Source organism: Schistocerca cancellata, chromosome 5 (genome assembly GCF_023864275.1).
Source record: "Schistocerca cancellata isolate TAMUIC-IGC-003103 chromosome 5, iqSchCanc2.1, whole genome shotgun sequence".
Taxonomy (NCBI): domain Eukaryota; kingdom Metazoa; phylum Arthropoda; class Insecta; order Orthoptera; family Acrididae; genus Schistocerca; species Schistocerca cancellata.
Genome location: NC_064630.1, coordinates 833,256,707 through 833,272,278, shown reverse-complemented (window position 1 = coordinate 833,272,278; position 15,572 = coordinate 833,256,707).

The window sequence follows — 15,572 nt, the reverse complement described above, 5'->3', positions numbered from 1 at the left end:
GTAATTCAACATTTCAAATATGTTCAATGGTGCCCAATTATGCAAATTTTGAAGATCAAGAATTAAGATAATACATTTTGCAATGGTGACACAAGATCACTGTCCTGAGGGACATCAATAAATACTCGTACTATTGAATGAAGCTAATAAATAAGAATTTTGTAAATCAGATAGTCGTCAAAAAACGTGAAAATAAATGCAGTAATGACTATCAACTTAGTGTTGTGTTTACTTGCACGTATTTGAAAATGTGATTAGAATAATGCTGAACTTAGTGTACACGAAAGTCAATAAAAAAATGGTTCTGAGCACTACGGGACTTAACATCTGAGGTCATCAGTCCCCTAGAACTTAGAACTACTTAAACCTAACTAACCTAAGGACATCACACACATCCATGCCCCAGGCAGGATTCGAATCTGCGACCGTAGCAGCCACGCGGTTCCGGACTGAGCGCCTGAACCGCTAGACCACCGCGGCCGGCGAAAATCAATATTTAGATACTAATATGTTCCCACATATACAATTACGAATTGGACAGTGAAATTCACTAAAATACAGGAAAATGGCTAGTGGCATGTCAAAACAGAAATTACATACGGCACGTGGTACTTTGCCACATACGAAACATACACTCCTGGAAATTGAAATAAGAACACCGTGAATTCATTGTCCCAGGAAGGGGAAACTTTATTGACACATTCCTGGGGTCAGATACATCACATGATCACACTGACAGAACCACAGGCACATAGACACAGGCAACAGAGCATGCACAATGTCGGCACTAGTACAGTGTATATCCACCTTTCGCAGCAATGCAGGCTGCTATTCTTCCATGGAGACGATCGTAGAGATGCTGGATGTAGTCCTGTGGAACGGCTTGCCATGCCATTTCCACCTGGCGCCTCAGTTGGACCAGCGTTCGTGCTGGACGTGCAGACCGCGTGAGACGACGCTTCATCCAGTCCCAAACATGCTCAATGGGGGACAGATCCGGAGATCTTGCTGGCCAGGGTAGTTGACTTACACCTTCTAGAGCACGTTGGGTGGCACGGGATACATGCGGACGTGCAGTGTCCTGTTGGAACAGGAAGTTCTCTTGCCGGTCTAGGAATGGTAGAACGATGGGTTCGATGACGATTTGGATGTACCGTGCACTATTCAGTGTCCCCTCGACGATCACCAGTGGTGTACGGCCAGTGTAGGAGATCGCTCCCCACACCATGATACCGGGTGTTGGCCCTGTGTGCCTCGGTCGTATGCAGTCCTGATTGTGGCGCTCACCTGCACGGCGCCAAACACGCATACGACCATCATTGGCACCAAGGCAGAAGCGACTCTCATCGCTGAAGACGACACGTCTCCATTCGTCCCTCCATTCACGCCTGTCGCGACACCACTGGAGGCGGGCTGCACGATGTTGGGGCGTGAGCGGAAGACGGCCTAACGGTGTGCGGGACCGTAGCCCAGCTTCATGGAGACGGTTGCGAATGGTCCTCGCCGATACCCCAGGAGCAAGTGTCCCTAATTTGCTGGGAAGTGGCGGTGCGGTCCCCTACGGCACTGCGTAGGATCCTACTGTCTTGGCGTGCATCCGTGCGTCGCTGCGGTCCGGTCCCAGGTCGACGGGCACGTGCACCTTCCGCCGACCACTGGCGACAACATCGATGTACTGTGGAGACCTCACGCCCCACGTGTTGAGCAATTCGGCGGTACGTCCACCCGGCCTCCCGCATGCCCACTATACGCCCTCGCTCAAAGTCCGTCAACTGCACACACGGTTCACGTCCACGCTGTCGCGGCATGCTACCAGTGTTAAAGACTGCGATGGAGCTCCGTATGCCACGGCAAACTGGCTGACACTGACGGCGGCGGTGCACAAATGCTGCGCAGCTAGCGCCATTCGACGGCCAACACCGCGGTTTCTGGTGTGTCCGCTGTGCCGTGCGTGTGATCATTGCTTGTACAGCCCTCTCGCAGTGTCCGGAGCAAGTATGGTGGGTCTGACACACCGGTGTCAATGTGTTCTTTTTTTCCATTTCCTGGAGTGTATATTTTGTACCAAGATAAGCTGAGGTCCTGGAATATGTACCTTCGTGCCAGTAACCAACATTTTAAAAATACGCAGTCGTAACATTACTTCGATTCACCGCACGCAGTGTCTTTCTTTTGCGATGCAAGCTGTAGGGGTGTGACGACGGTTCGGCGAGAGATGAGATAGTGCAGAGGGCGGGCGGTCACCTGGACCCTGCGCGTATTGCACCATGTGGGTGTGTTGCAGCGGTCGTGTGTGTGGACTCTCACGTGGCAGCCCTCGGAGGCTACTCAGCGCGGGAACCGGACAGCCCAGCGTTTGAAATTGTCCCTGTGTGTGCAGTAAGCGGGCGCGGCTGGGCGGTCGTAGCTCGCCAGCACGGGTGCGCGCGTCGAGGTGTCGCTGGCAGCCCGCAGGTCGGCGTCCTCGTCCGCTGGCCTGCAGCGGGTGGGCACATTGAGGAATGCCTCGTGCCCTACCCGGTCCTGTGCGCATCCCTGGAGACCCAGCACGCTGCACGCACTCACGGCTCGACGGATTCTCTTTGCTTCTTGGCGTGTCGGCGCTGCCCGTCTGCAGCGATGCGGCACGGCGCTGTGCTGTGTGGCGGGCCCTGTGTGGGCCGACAGTGTCCCTTACAGCGCGGGACACTCAACGGCCGCGGCAGCCCGGTTACTCCCACGCCCTCGTTCCGCTCACCCGTAGGCCGCCCAGGAATGCAGCCACTCCAGCTAGCCACTCACACGGAGCATAGATGTGAGCGGCCTTTCCCACGGCGAATGACCGGAGGGTGTGGGTCCGTTTCCCTCCACCCCTTGGGTATCCACCGCGCCTGGCGCAGCACCAATCTCGCTGCCGTTTTCCCTCTGTTTGTTTGTTTAATAAATAGGTCATCTCACCTTTCTATCGAGTTTGCTTTCATTTCATCGTTTTCAAGTTATTGCCGACGGCAGAAAGTGGAACTTAACTCTATGTACAAACGAGACCGAAGGCGTCCAACAATACTCCACAGTACACGATCGACGCCTGTGCCACGGCATTGTACAGTCACATTTGGTCATATTCCTAGAAACTGCTGAAATGGATAGTCAGTGAGCAAATGTACATTACCTTAGAGTATGCTGAGATGGCAAAGTACTGATAAATAATGAGCTCAGATATGTCCAGAAGAAACAGAAAGATTTGCTTTGTTTTAAAAAATGTAAAAATACGACATCTCTGACTGAGAGGGAGGACGCTGTAACATGACGTTCACAGTTTCTTGGAACAATGAGAAAAAAACGAGAAAGATGCGAAGAAACCTGCAATTTCGATCTGAACATAGTTCTAGTTATTTGACATTTGACTTAACGCAAAAAAAGGACATTTAGTCAGCGTCACGAACTGATGACTCCAGATGTCTTTTCAAATCATTTTTTTCTTTCACTTCCAGATTCCGGACCGCCGCCTAGATCCTATTGCCTGCACATTCAACCACTTTGTTGTGCGCATCACACGACCTCTGTGGACAGTCTGATTTTCCTAAACAGGTCTCGTGGTTGCCAGTGCTGGAGCACCGTCACTGTCCCCCCTGGGGTTCCTCACCTCATTTCGTACGTCTTGCAAGTCCTTCAAAAACATTTCCCACGTTCTGTGTTGTTTGCTGCAGTAAATTCTGCATTCGTGGCCCGGCTCCTTCATCAAGAGTGCAGCAGGACTGGAACTTGGATGAAGAGATGAGATGAATACAGATTATATCTTAGGCTTTTTCATTGTTTGTTCCCGTAGCGTCGTGCAAAATAGCAGTCTCTTGACAGAAATAATTTTCTCGGCATGCCTTACTTCTGGGAGGAAATCATTGCAAAATGCGAGAGACGCAGTTAGCTCTGTGGCTCTCTTCAGAGGCGTTAGTGTCACAAATTTTGAGGTGAGTTCAATGAGCACCAAAATAAAACAGTATCCTCTGTTTGTGCGAGGCAACAGCCCCCTGAGTGTAATAGGACAAAGAGAGCATCACCCCACTCTGCATTGTGCCAAATTTATTCAAGATGGTGGATCCAAGATGGCGGCGACAGATGTGGCAATGTCGCAATGACGTCATGGCGGAAGTTCAGAGTTTGGCGGGAAAATAGATCTATTTGGCTGCTGCGAGTAACCAAACCCCCCTTCCACCTCCCCTCCCCTCACCCAGAAAATGGCGGGAAAAATGGTAGGAAGAAAGGTCACTTGGGCTACCTCCACTAACCTAAGAAAATAGGGGAAAAATTTTGGCGGGAATATAGGTCAACTGGGCTACCTCCACAGGTCATCCAACCACAGCCTCTTCCTTGGAATTGGCGGGAATAGTACTCAGTCTGCGCTGGTTTGCTCGATAGAATGGACACAAGTGTTTATTTTGTATGTATCGTTTATTTAAACAGTTGGAGTTGGCATAGGCAGTAGCTCCATCCATTGTGTTCACCATGAAGTCCAGAGTCCAACTGACCTAGTACACAGTACCGCCACCAGAGTACACTGTCAGCCCTCCCCCTCTCCCCTTCCTATGACATAATTCAAGTTGGCAGTCCAGGGAAAAAATGTCAGGAGAAGGACTCAGTGTCCAGGTGCTGGAGAGGAAAGAGTGTACTTTATTTATTTTCAGTGGGAAGTTGGAACAATTTATTTAGGGATGGATTTCACATTGTTTATTTATAATACTGATGCAAACAGCCGCCATGACGTGCTTGGGGCACAATAAATAGCCTACAGACCTGCAAATTACTTCTAAATTACCGAAATAATGCAGTACACTGATGTACAGACATGTTAACTACACGTAACATTGAAAAATAATGCATCTATAACGCAACGTAAACGCACTCACAACGCTGAAACAGTCGAATAACGCAGTGCACAAATACTCATTGGTTTCCAGCTATCGTTAAGAAATTCGACCACAACGTATCAGCAAACTGTTCCCTACAGTGGTCCAAGGCGAGCATGCTGGTGGGTGGTGCATGCATGCCTGGCAACATGTTCACCTGGCCAGCATGGCTGTTGTGCTGACGCCTCGCCTTTGTACCTGCGGGTCCAGGCGCCAGGCTAATTGGCGAGCGAGATGTTTGCCTAGCGACTCAGCTGCGCAGGTGCAGCAAAAATGTCAGTGTTATACTGACGTCTCATGTCTATTAAGTCTCCCTCTGGACACGCTATAGAAATATTTTGCAATCCTATCAGAAACTTTTTACCAAAATATCCCAGAATAACATAAGATGTGTTGTGACTTGGCAAGACAGCCAAGCCAGTATGATTGGCAGCCGAAAGGCACGCGTGAAGCTCACGCAGGCTGGCGTGAGGTCTGGAAGAGGACAATGTAATTAATATAGCCAATAAGGTACGTTGCTGCTGGAATACTTAACCTTAATCCACAATTGGTGTACATCGGTCTGACGGTACAGGCATCACAAGATAAATAGCAAATGATAATGGCGCCTTGCTAGGCCGCAGCAAATGACGCAGCTGAAGGCCACGCCAACCATCGTCTCGGCAAATGAGAGCGTAGTTTGTCAGTGAACCATCGCTAGCAAAGTCGGCTGTACAACTGGGGCGAGTGCTAGGACGTCTCTCTAGACCTGCCGTGTGGCGGCGCTCGGTCTGCAATCACTGACAGTGGCGACACGCGGGTCCGACGTATACTAGCGGACCGCTGCCGATCTAAGGCTACCACCTAGCAAGTGTGGTGTCTGGCGGTGACACCACAAGATGTCTTCTTCCTAGAGATCCTAATGGGACAGCCCGTCCATTACATATCAACCCTTCCCAGAAATCGTAACATCCTGCTTTCAACATACGTCTCAGAAATGTTAAACGTTCTTAGATGACACCCAAATCTCCCTCTTGGCGGGAGAATACTATAGGCACCCCTGGAGAGGGTAATAAAGTGTTTGGGTTACCTGGCCACCATGACTGCTGTGCTGATGCATCGCCTTTGTATCTGCGGGTGCAGCACCAGCCGAATTGCCGAGCAAGATGTTTGCCTAACGACCCACCCTTGCAGGTGCAGCTAAAAGGTTGTCAGTGTTATACTGACGTCACGTGTGTATGTAAATAAAAGCCAAGTGTCCCTGTGGACGCGCTATGAAACCTTTTGCAATGCTTCCAGAAAATGTTTACGACAATATCCCAGAATAACACGCTTTCTTCCTGATGGTCCTAACGAGGTAGCCCGTCCATCCCAGAAACTGTAATGTCTTGCCTGGTGGTTGGAGCGAGGGTTTAACGCCTTCCGTTCATAACATGACGTGTGTGCAGGAGGATAGGATACGATGGACAAACGTGGCAGGAGTCCCGTGTCGGTGATGCCGTTGCGGACGGAGGCGAGCCACATGTTGTCGCAGTTGGCGGACAAATTCCGGCTGGTTCGGCAGAGCGTCGGTAGCCACGAATTCTCCCGGCAGGCGTAATGCTTTGCCATAAACCGATTCGGCTGAAGAAGCATCCAGGTCTGGCTTGAATACGCTTCAGAGTTCAAGTAATACCACAGGAAGTGCTTTGGTCCATCCGGTGTCACGACACATTGGGGCGGCTTTTAGGGTACGGTGCCATCGCTCTATTAAACCATTGCTGGCAGGGTGATAGCGTGTCGTCCGGTGGTGAAGTGTGCCACAAAATTTTCTCAACTCTCGAAACAAATCGGACTCGAATTGACGTCCCCTGTCCGTCGTAATGTGCAGCGGGCAACCAAAACGTGACACCCAGTGTGTGATGAAGGTGAATGCGATAGTTTCTGCCGTAACATTGTCCACTGGTGCAGCTTCTGGCCATAGAGTGTACCGATCAATCATCGTAAGTACGTAATGGTGACCATCGGATGATGACAGTGGGGCAACAATGTCAAGGTGGACATGCGTGAATCGTGCTGTCGTGATTGGAAAGCTTCCTACCGGTGAGTGGACGTGGCGATTTATGTTGCTACGCTGGTATTTCAAGCAGCATCTCGCCCATTCGCGGCAGTCCGTTTGCATTCCAGGCCACACGTGACGCGTTGTTGCTAAGCGTGTCGTAGCTCGGATGCCTGGGTGACGTAAGTTGTGCAGAGAATGGAAAGCGTCCTTCCGAAATTCCAGAGGTAGGAAGGGTCTCGGCTTCGATGTGGACATGTCACAATATACCTTCACGTCCCTTCCAGGAATGTCTACCAGCTGCAGGTCCAGCGCTGATTCAGCATTTGACAGAATCGCTTATAATTCCGCACCAGCTTGCTGTGCTGCTGCGAGGTTGGCGTAATCGATCGTATTGAAAATGCTGCTGACTCTGTACAAACAGTCGGCCGCTACATTGTCGATCCCAGACACACGACGTATATCAGTGGTAAACTGAGAAATAAACATGAGCTGGTTGTGTTGTCTGAGAAACAGTTCATATTCTGACGGAATACTTGTGATCCGTAAAGATAACAAAGTCACGTGCTGTTAGTTGCTGTCTGAAGTGATCGACAGATTCGTAAATGGCCAGAAGTCGTATGCGCTCCAGAGTCTCTGTGAGGTTGCCAACTTGCGTGAAAAGAATGCGAGTGGCTGCCACGTGTCAGTACATTGTTGTTGCAACACAGCGCCGACTGCGGTCTGGCTAGTGTCGACTACCAGAGCTAACGTGGCGGTGGGGTCTGGATGTGCCAGCAGGGCTGCGTTGGCGATGCTTTTCTTGAGCGCGTCAAATGCGGCTGTCGTTTCGTGAGCCCAAGCCATGGGCGCATTACCCTTGGCTTTCGGACCAGCTAGCGCTGCGACTAAAGGTTGCTGTAGCTCAGCAGAGTGTGGCACATGGCGGCGGAAAAAAATTGAACATCCCGAGGAGACGCCGTAGTTCCTTGGCTGCAGCGGGTCTCGGAATGCGCGAAATGGCTTCCACCTTCTCAGGTAGTGGTAGCGATCCTGCCGCAGAAATTCTATATCCGAGAAAGTCTATTTCAGCCTGACCACAGACACATTTTGAGGTGTTGAGCACGATTCCGTAATGTTCCAATCGCTTGAATACTTCGGTTAGATGGTGGCGATGTCCCTCAGTCGACGACGATAAAAACAAAATGTCGCCCAGGTTTTTTTTTTTGTCATCAGTCTACTGACTGGTTTGATGCGGCCCGCCACGAATTCCTTTCCTGTGCTAACCTCTTCATCTCAGAGTAGCACTTGCAACCTACGTCCTCAATTGTTTGCTTGACGTATTCCAATCTCTGTCTTCCTCTGCAGTTTTTGCCCTCTACAGCTCCCTCTAGTACCATGGAAGTCATTCCCTCATGTCTTAGCAGATGTCCTATCATCCTGTCCCTTCTCCTTATCAGTGTTTTCCACATATTCCTTTCCTCTCCGATTCTGCGTAGAACCTCCTCATTCCTTACCTTATCAGTCCACCTAATTTTCAACATTCGTCTATAGCACCACATCTCAAATGCTTCGATTCTCTTCTGTTCCGGTTTTCCCACAGTCCATGTTTCACTACCGTACAATGCTGTACTCCAGACGTACATCCTCAGAAATTTCTTCCTCAAATTAAGGCCGGTATTTGATATTAGTAGACTTCTCTTGGCCAGAAATGCCTTTTTTGCCATAGCGAGTCTGCTTTTGATGTCCTCCTTGCTCCGTCCGTCATTGGTTATTTTACTGCCTACGTAGCAGAATTCCTTAACTTCATTGACTTCGTGACCATCAATCCTGATGTTAAGTTTCTCGCTGTTCTCATTTCTACTACTTCTCATTACCTTCGTCTTTCTCCGATTTACTCTCAAATCATACTGTGTACTCGTTAGACTGTTCATTCCGTTCAGCAGATCATTTAATTCTTCTTCACTTTCACTCAGGATAGCAATGTCATCAGCGAATCGTATCATTGATATCCTTTCACCTTGTATTTTAATTCCACTCCCGAACCTTTCTTTTATTTCCATCATTGCTTCCTCGATGTACAGATTGCAAACGCAAAAGGTAAACCCTGTAGCACAGAATCTATGAAGCGCTGCCGTGTCTGTGCGGCATTCCTCAGTCCAAAAGTCATGAACATGCTCTCTAATAAACCAAAAGGAGTGATGACGGCCGTCTTTGGAATGTCACGTTCGGCTACAGGTATCTGTGTGCAGGCCTCTGCACAGTCTAACACAGTGAACACTACTGACCCACTCATTGCGTAATTGTAATCGCGCAGCAAGGGTACTGGATAACGATCGGGTATTGTCCGGGAATTCAGGGCTCTACAATCGCCGCACGGTCTCCTTCCACCCTCCTTCTTTGTCACTAGATGTAATGGTGAGGACCAAGGGCTGTTGGAAGGCCGGATTTCACCTCTGCGCAACATACAGTCAAATTCTGGCTTTGCTATTTTGAGGCGATCTGGGGTTAAACGTCGCGGCCTACATGAGGTAGGGAGTCCCTCAGTAGTCTCAGTGTAATGGACGGTATCGTGTCTTACCTCCTTAGGTGCTCCAGATGGTCGCATCAGGACTGGAAATCCTCGCAGCAGCTCTGCGTACTCGCCATCCACTACCTGAATTACCTTGGCAGTATGGGCAGCGGCATCTCGATGGAATCCGTATGTTGTTTGGCCGGTGGTGTTGTCGACCAGACGAGAGTTCCTTATGTCAGGCAGCAGGTTGTGGTGGGCGAGGAAGTCGGCTCCGATGGTTGGTTCCGCGACGTCCGCGACGGTGAAGTCGCAGGCAGCCCGAGGTCGAGCTCCAAGCGCGTCGTGCCATACGCCGTAGTCCGGGAGTTATTAGCAGCTGTGAGGCATATGGCGTAGACGGTCGCATGGTCCGACAAAAGTTTGACAAATCGGAACCCGTGTCTACTAAGTACTTCCAGGTGGAACGTCGGTCACTTACAACAGGCGCCTGGATGTCGGACAGCAACCGGAGGAGGCGCTCACTTCCGATCGCCGCTGCCGTTTGGGTGGGCGCAGGGCGTCGTACAGTTACGAGCTTGCTCGTCAAACTTACGATGGTACCAACAGACTGTTTGTTCTGTCCCTGTCGTAGTCGAGGCTGTCGATGATCGGCTGCGTGAGCGACGACGAAATCGATGTCGGCTCGTGTTGTCCGTGTAACAGCTCGCTGATTTGCCGTGATAATAAGTCCACTTCGTTGGCGAGAACATCATAAATCGCGCGCGAGCGAGTTGTCGCCGCGCAGGCGCACTCCGCGGTGGCGGAGCTAATTATAGACGGCGTCATTGCCTCTTGGATCTTATCGGCTAATTCGGCCGCTGCATCTAAAGACGCGTCAGTCTGTGACGACACGATTGCCTTCACTGGTGGTGGTAACCGGCTTCTCCAGAGCGTGCGCAGTAAGCTGTCCGGGACTGTACCTGCGTCTACTTTACTCCGCAGATGACGTAGGCAACGTGAAGGTTTCTTATCGCCTATCTCCTGTTGCGTAAGCACCTGCCGGATTCCGTCTTCTTGCGAAGCGGACACGCACAGAATTAGTTCTGCGTTCAATCGGTCGTAGCTGTTCGTTCCCGACGTACTAATTATGACGCTTGAACCTCAGCGGTGTACTGGTGATCTACACTCCTGGAAATGGAAAAAAGAACACATTGACACCGGTGTGTCAGACCCACCATATTTGCTCCGGACACTGCGAGAGGGCTGTACAAGCAATGATCACACGCACGGCACAGCGGACACACCAGGAACCGCGGTGTTGGCCGTCGAATGGCGCTAGCTGCGCAGCATTTGTGCACCGCCGCCGTCAGTGTCAGCCAGTTTGCCGTGGCATACGGAGCTCCATCGCAGTCTTTAACACTGGTAGCATGCCGCGACAGCGTGGACGTGAACCGTGTGTGCAGTTGACGGACTTTGAGCGAGGGCGTATAGTGGGCATGCGGGAGGCCGGGTGGACGTACCGCCGAATTGCTCAACACGTGGGGCGTGAGGTCTCCACAGTACATCGATGCTGTCGCCAGTGGTCGGCGGAAGGTGCACGTGCCCGTCGACCTGGGACCGGACCGCAGCGACGCACGGATGCACGCCGCCAAGACCGTAGGATCCTACGCAGTGCCGTAGGGGACCGCACCGCCACTTCCCAGCAAATTAGGGACACTGTTGCTCCAGGGGTATCGGCGAGGACCATTCGCAACCGTCTCCATGAAGCTGGGCTACGGTCCCGCACACCGTTAGGCCGTCTTCCGCTCACGCCCCAACATCGTGCAGCCCGCCTCCAGTGGTGTCGCGACAGGCGTGAATGGAGGGACGAATGGAGACGTGTCGTCTTCAGCGATGAGAGTCGCTTCTGCCTTGGTGCCAATGATGGTCGTATGCGTGTTTGGCGCCGTGCAGGTGAGCGCCACAATCAGGACTGCATACGACCGAGGCACACAGGGCCAACACCCGGTATCATGGTGTGGGGAGCGATCTCCTACACTGGCCGTACACCACTGGTGATCGTCGAGGGGACACTGAATAGTGCACGGTACATCCAAACCGTCATCGAACCCATCGTTCTACCATTCCTAGACCGGCAAGGGAACTTGCTGTTCCAACAGGACAATGCACGTCCGCATGTATCCCGTGCCACCCAACGTGCTCTAGAAGGTGTAAGTCAACTACCCTGGCCAGCAAGATCTCCGGATCTGTCCCCCATTGAGCATGTTTGGGACTGGATGAAGCGTCGTCTCACGCGGTCTGCACGTCCAGCACGAACGCTGGTCCAACTGAGGCGCCAGGTGGAAATGGCATGGCAAGCCGTTCCACAGGACTACATCCAGCATCTCTACGATCGTCTCCATGGAAGAATAGCAGCCTGCATTGCTGCGAAAGGTGGATATACACTGTACTAGTGCCGACATTGTGCATGCTCTGTTGCCTGTGTCTATGTGCCTGTGGTTCTGTCAGTGTGATCATGTGATGTATCTGACCCTAGGAATGTGTCAATAAAGTTTCCCCTTCCTGGGACAATGAATTCACGGTGTTCTTATTTCAATTTCCAGGAGTGTAGTTGGCTGACCAGCAGCGCGAATTTCGTGGCATCGACCGTGATACCCGGGTAGGAAAAATTTGCTTCGGCTTGCGCAAACCACAGGGATAGATTGTGCGGCCAGAAGGGTGGTAGTCGCACCGTTAGACGTGAAACAGAAGTATTTGTCGGCTCTGGTGGATTCGCCATCTCAATTTCTTGCAGGAACTTCTCGTAAATTCAGCGCGCCCGCAGGAGATCACGTCGGGGTCACCACCTCATCGGTACTGGTTTAAATTACTGCGATCGACGGTTTAACATCTGCGTGTGCTTGTAGGCTGGTAAGAGAAGTAGGCTTGTCTCAGCTTGATGGAATAATTTATTAACGAAACCCTGCCGTCGGATCAGACGATAATGCACTGCAACCGATAACTCGTGCGAAGGCGTGAGAAAAGTTCAGTATGGTAAATTATTCCGTATCTAGCACACTTGAATTCACGCTTTCACCACGGAGTAGAACGTGGAACAGAAAACAACAATCAAAGAATAAAACACAGAACAAATGTTGCTTGTGTATAGGGTCTCTGGCGTCCAGCGGGGCAGTCTCGCAGCACTGTACTTTCACACACCCGAGCATATCACAGCGATGGACGATGATAGAAGTCGCCGCAGTAGATGATCCCATTTTTTCTTCAATATCAGGGTCGAAATTTTTTCTTTTTGTATAACTGGTTTTTCATGTAAAAACGTGTCTCGGATATCGTCAAAAGTAATAAACATTTTCGTGAACAAAATCCTGTGTGCCAAAAGTATTGTCTATGTTCCTGGAAGATGTAACCTGTACCGTATCTAGTCAAGTTTCTTCTGATTTACTGTTATTTGCAGGAGGATGCTGTGGCATTTCGACTATTTGTACTTCTGTTACCTGGTCCTGACGTATTTGGCTGAGGATGATACTGACTGTCTGGTTCATTCATAATAAACTGTGGTTTTGGATGATTCTGCTGCTGATAAAACCTACTGTTATAAAACGTGCGCTGAAAACTGTGCTCATTGCTTTTACGTCTGTTATGATCGTCGCTACTATATGGCGCTTTGCGATGGGAGTTGAAATGATGTGTTTTCTGTATGTACCGGCTTCCTTGTTACCGAGCGGAGCCGATGCTAACGTGCAGGCGGCGAAACATTAAAGCCCGCCCGACCCTGTAAACCACATTGTTGGTTAGGTATGCTAGCTGGTTGGTTTTGTTGCTGTTGTGGGGAAAAACGTCGACTGCTGACAAAATGTGTCTGCAGTTGCTGATAATTTTGAGGATACTGATGATAAAATTTTATTTCTTATAAAATTATGCTGGTAGTTCTTGTCATTTTGGGAGTGTCTACTGAAAACTGTCACTTTCAGGTGAAACCTCTCATATCAGGTTTTCTTTACTCATTCCTAATCCTGGTAGATTGATAGTTGAAGTGTTGTTTTGATAGATATAAAGGATAGTAGAAGAGTAGGCAGCAGTGCAGAAAACTAAAGAAGAAATAGCACTACTACGGCTCGGGGACCTGTGTACGCTACGGCACATATTCATCGAAGTGTAATGAATCCCCTGAGGTCAAAAGCTGTAAATAAATTATAGTTTCTGCATTACAGGCCAAGACGGTGGAAATGCAAAAGCAAATTGTTGTATCCAGTCCAAAAGGTGTATTTGTGTTCTGTCATTCTTCAATACATTAAATTTCCTCACGAACAGAAAGTGCTTCTAATCGAAATTATCGTCTCTAAATGTCTGACCAAGATCAGGGTTGTATAAGAATCTATTTGTCTGTGTCTGTTCGGATTCTAAGTCACGTACCCTCTGTACTCTGCCTAAGTTGTATTGGCTGTGGGAGTGTAACAAATGTTCAGAATGTGGCGTATGCTGTGACGTGTTAGAGGCTGAAACATTTCTTATTTCTGTCACTTCATGCTGTAAAGATGACATTTTTCGACGTAGTGTATTATTTGATGCGCCTAGCTTACTGATTGTTTGCTGTATGTTTTGGAATTCGGTTGTCTGATCGAAGGAAACTGGTGACGTATTGTTTGATTTAGTCTCATTATTGTTTTCGATAACGTCAATTTGACTGGCCAGTTCATCAAATTTTTCAGTCAGTGCTTTTACCTAATCGTCATTTTTGGTGTCACAACTCAAAAGCATCAACTCGTTTTTGCATTTGACGTGTGGTTTTGTTTAATTTCTTAACATGTGCTTTAATGGTATCACGATCCTGTCCTAATTCCAGTTGTTCAAGTCTGTTGCTAACTGTCCGAAAGTCTTCTATGTACTTATTTTCCAAGGTCTGAATACTAGTGTCTATTTTTGTTTCAGATCGGTGAGTTCATTCTGTAGTTCTTTGTCCGATTGTTTGACTGGGTTAAATTCATCTGATATTTATCAATGTTTATGTCTACATATGTTTTTACATTCGCAAACAATTTACGCTTGTCTTCCCGTCTCTGTGTAGTAATTGTTTCCATGACTTACTTTTTTCTGTTCCTGTATGAATTTGCAGTAACGGGTTTCGTTGTTTTGTTGGCGGTGATTAAAGCGTTCGTCAATTTGAATATTCTGTTGTTCAAATTTTTCGTCAACTTTCGCATCCAAGGTGTGTGAAAGTTATACTGCTGCTGCTCTAAGCTGATCGTGTAACTGTGTTGTGTTTTCTGAACATTGTTTAGCGACTGCACTGATTTCATCTCTAAGTAATTTTGTTGTGGCTTTGTGTGTATTGCGTATCTCTTGTGCAACGGATCTAGTTTCCTCACTGCTGTACCTAGCGCAAGCCTTAATTTTCTCACGTAATTGTTCTTTAGTTTCATTACATTGCACAGCAATGGCCGTAATCTGTTTATTAATCTGTTTGAAGTTTTCATTAGTTTGTTTGATCGACATTTCGTGTTTTTCGATTGTTTCCTGTGCTTTGTGATAGTGTATCTGCATTTGATACGTGTTCTGTAACCATTTTGTCATTGTCTGATTCATAAAAAGGTTTGCTGATTGGTTGTGCACTGTTGGTCACTACATCGGAATTAAATAAACCTGACATATTTTGAGTAAATTGCTCATCTTCATTGTTATTTACATTTATCACCTCACTGCGTAAATTTTGCACATATGATGTGTCAGTCTGGGCAGCATTCGTTGTGGCGGAACGCACCATATCAGTAATTGTTGTTAAATTTACAGTGGTCATAATTAAAGTTGTTTGTTCATCATTTAAGTTTGAATTGTTACTAGTGGTTGGCACACACTGATTGTCTGAAGTTACGAGATTATAATTATGACACTGAGTATATCTAATATTGTCAGTCAAACTGTTCAGGTCGGTGTTTTCATTCATTTCACTACGCGAAGTACTGTTTGCAGTTTTTCATTGCATTTTTCATAAATTAAAGGTGGACAAAAAATCAAACCAAGACAAAGCTGTTACAAACTAGAATAAATACAATGACAATAAAGAGCAAAAATTGATGATGATCTAAGAAAAAGGTGTGACAAATTAGTAAATGTGTTTTGCCAAATGCAAACTACATTTGACACTAGATAAATAAGATCAGATATATATCTGACTATTCCCCAGAAAGTTCTCAAAATACAATAC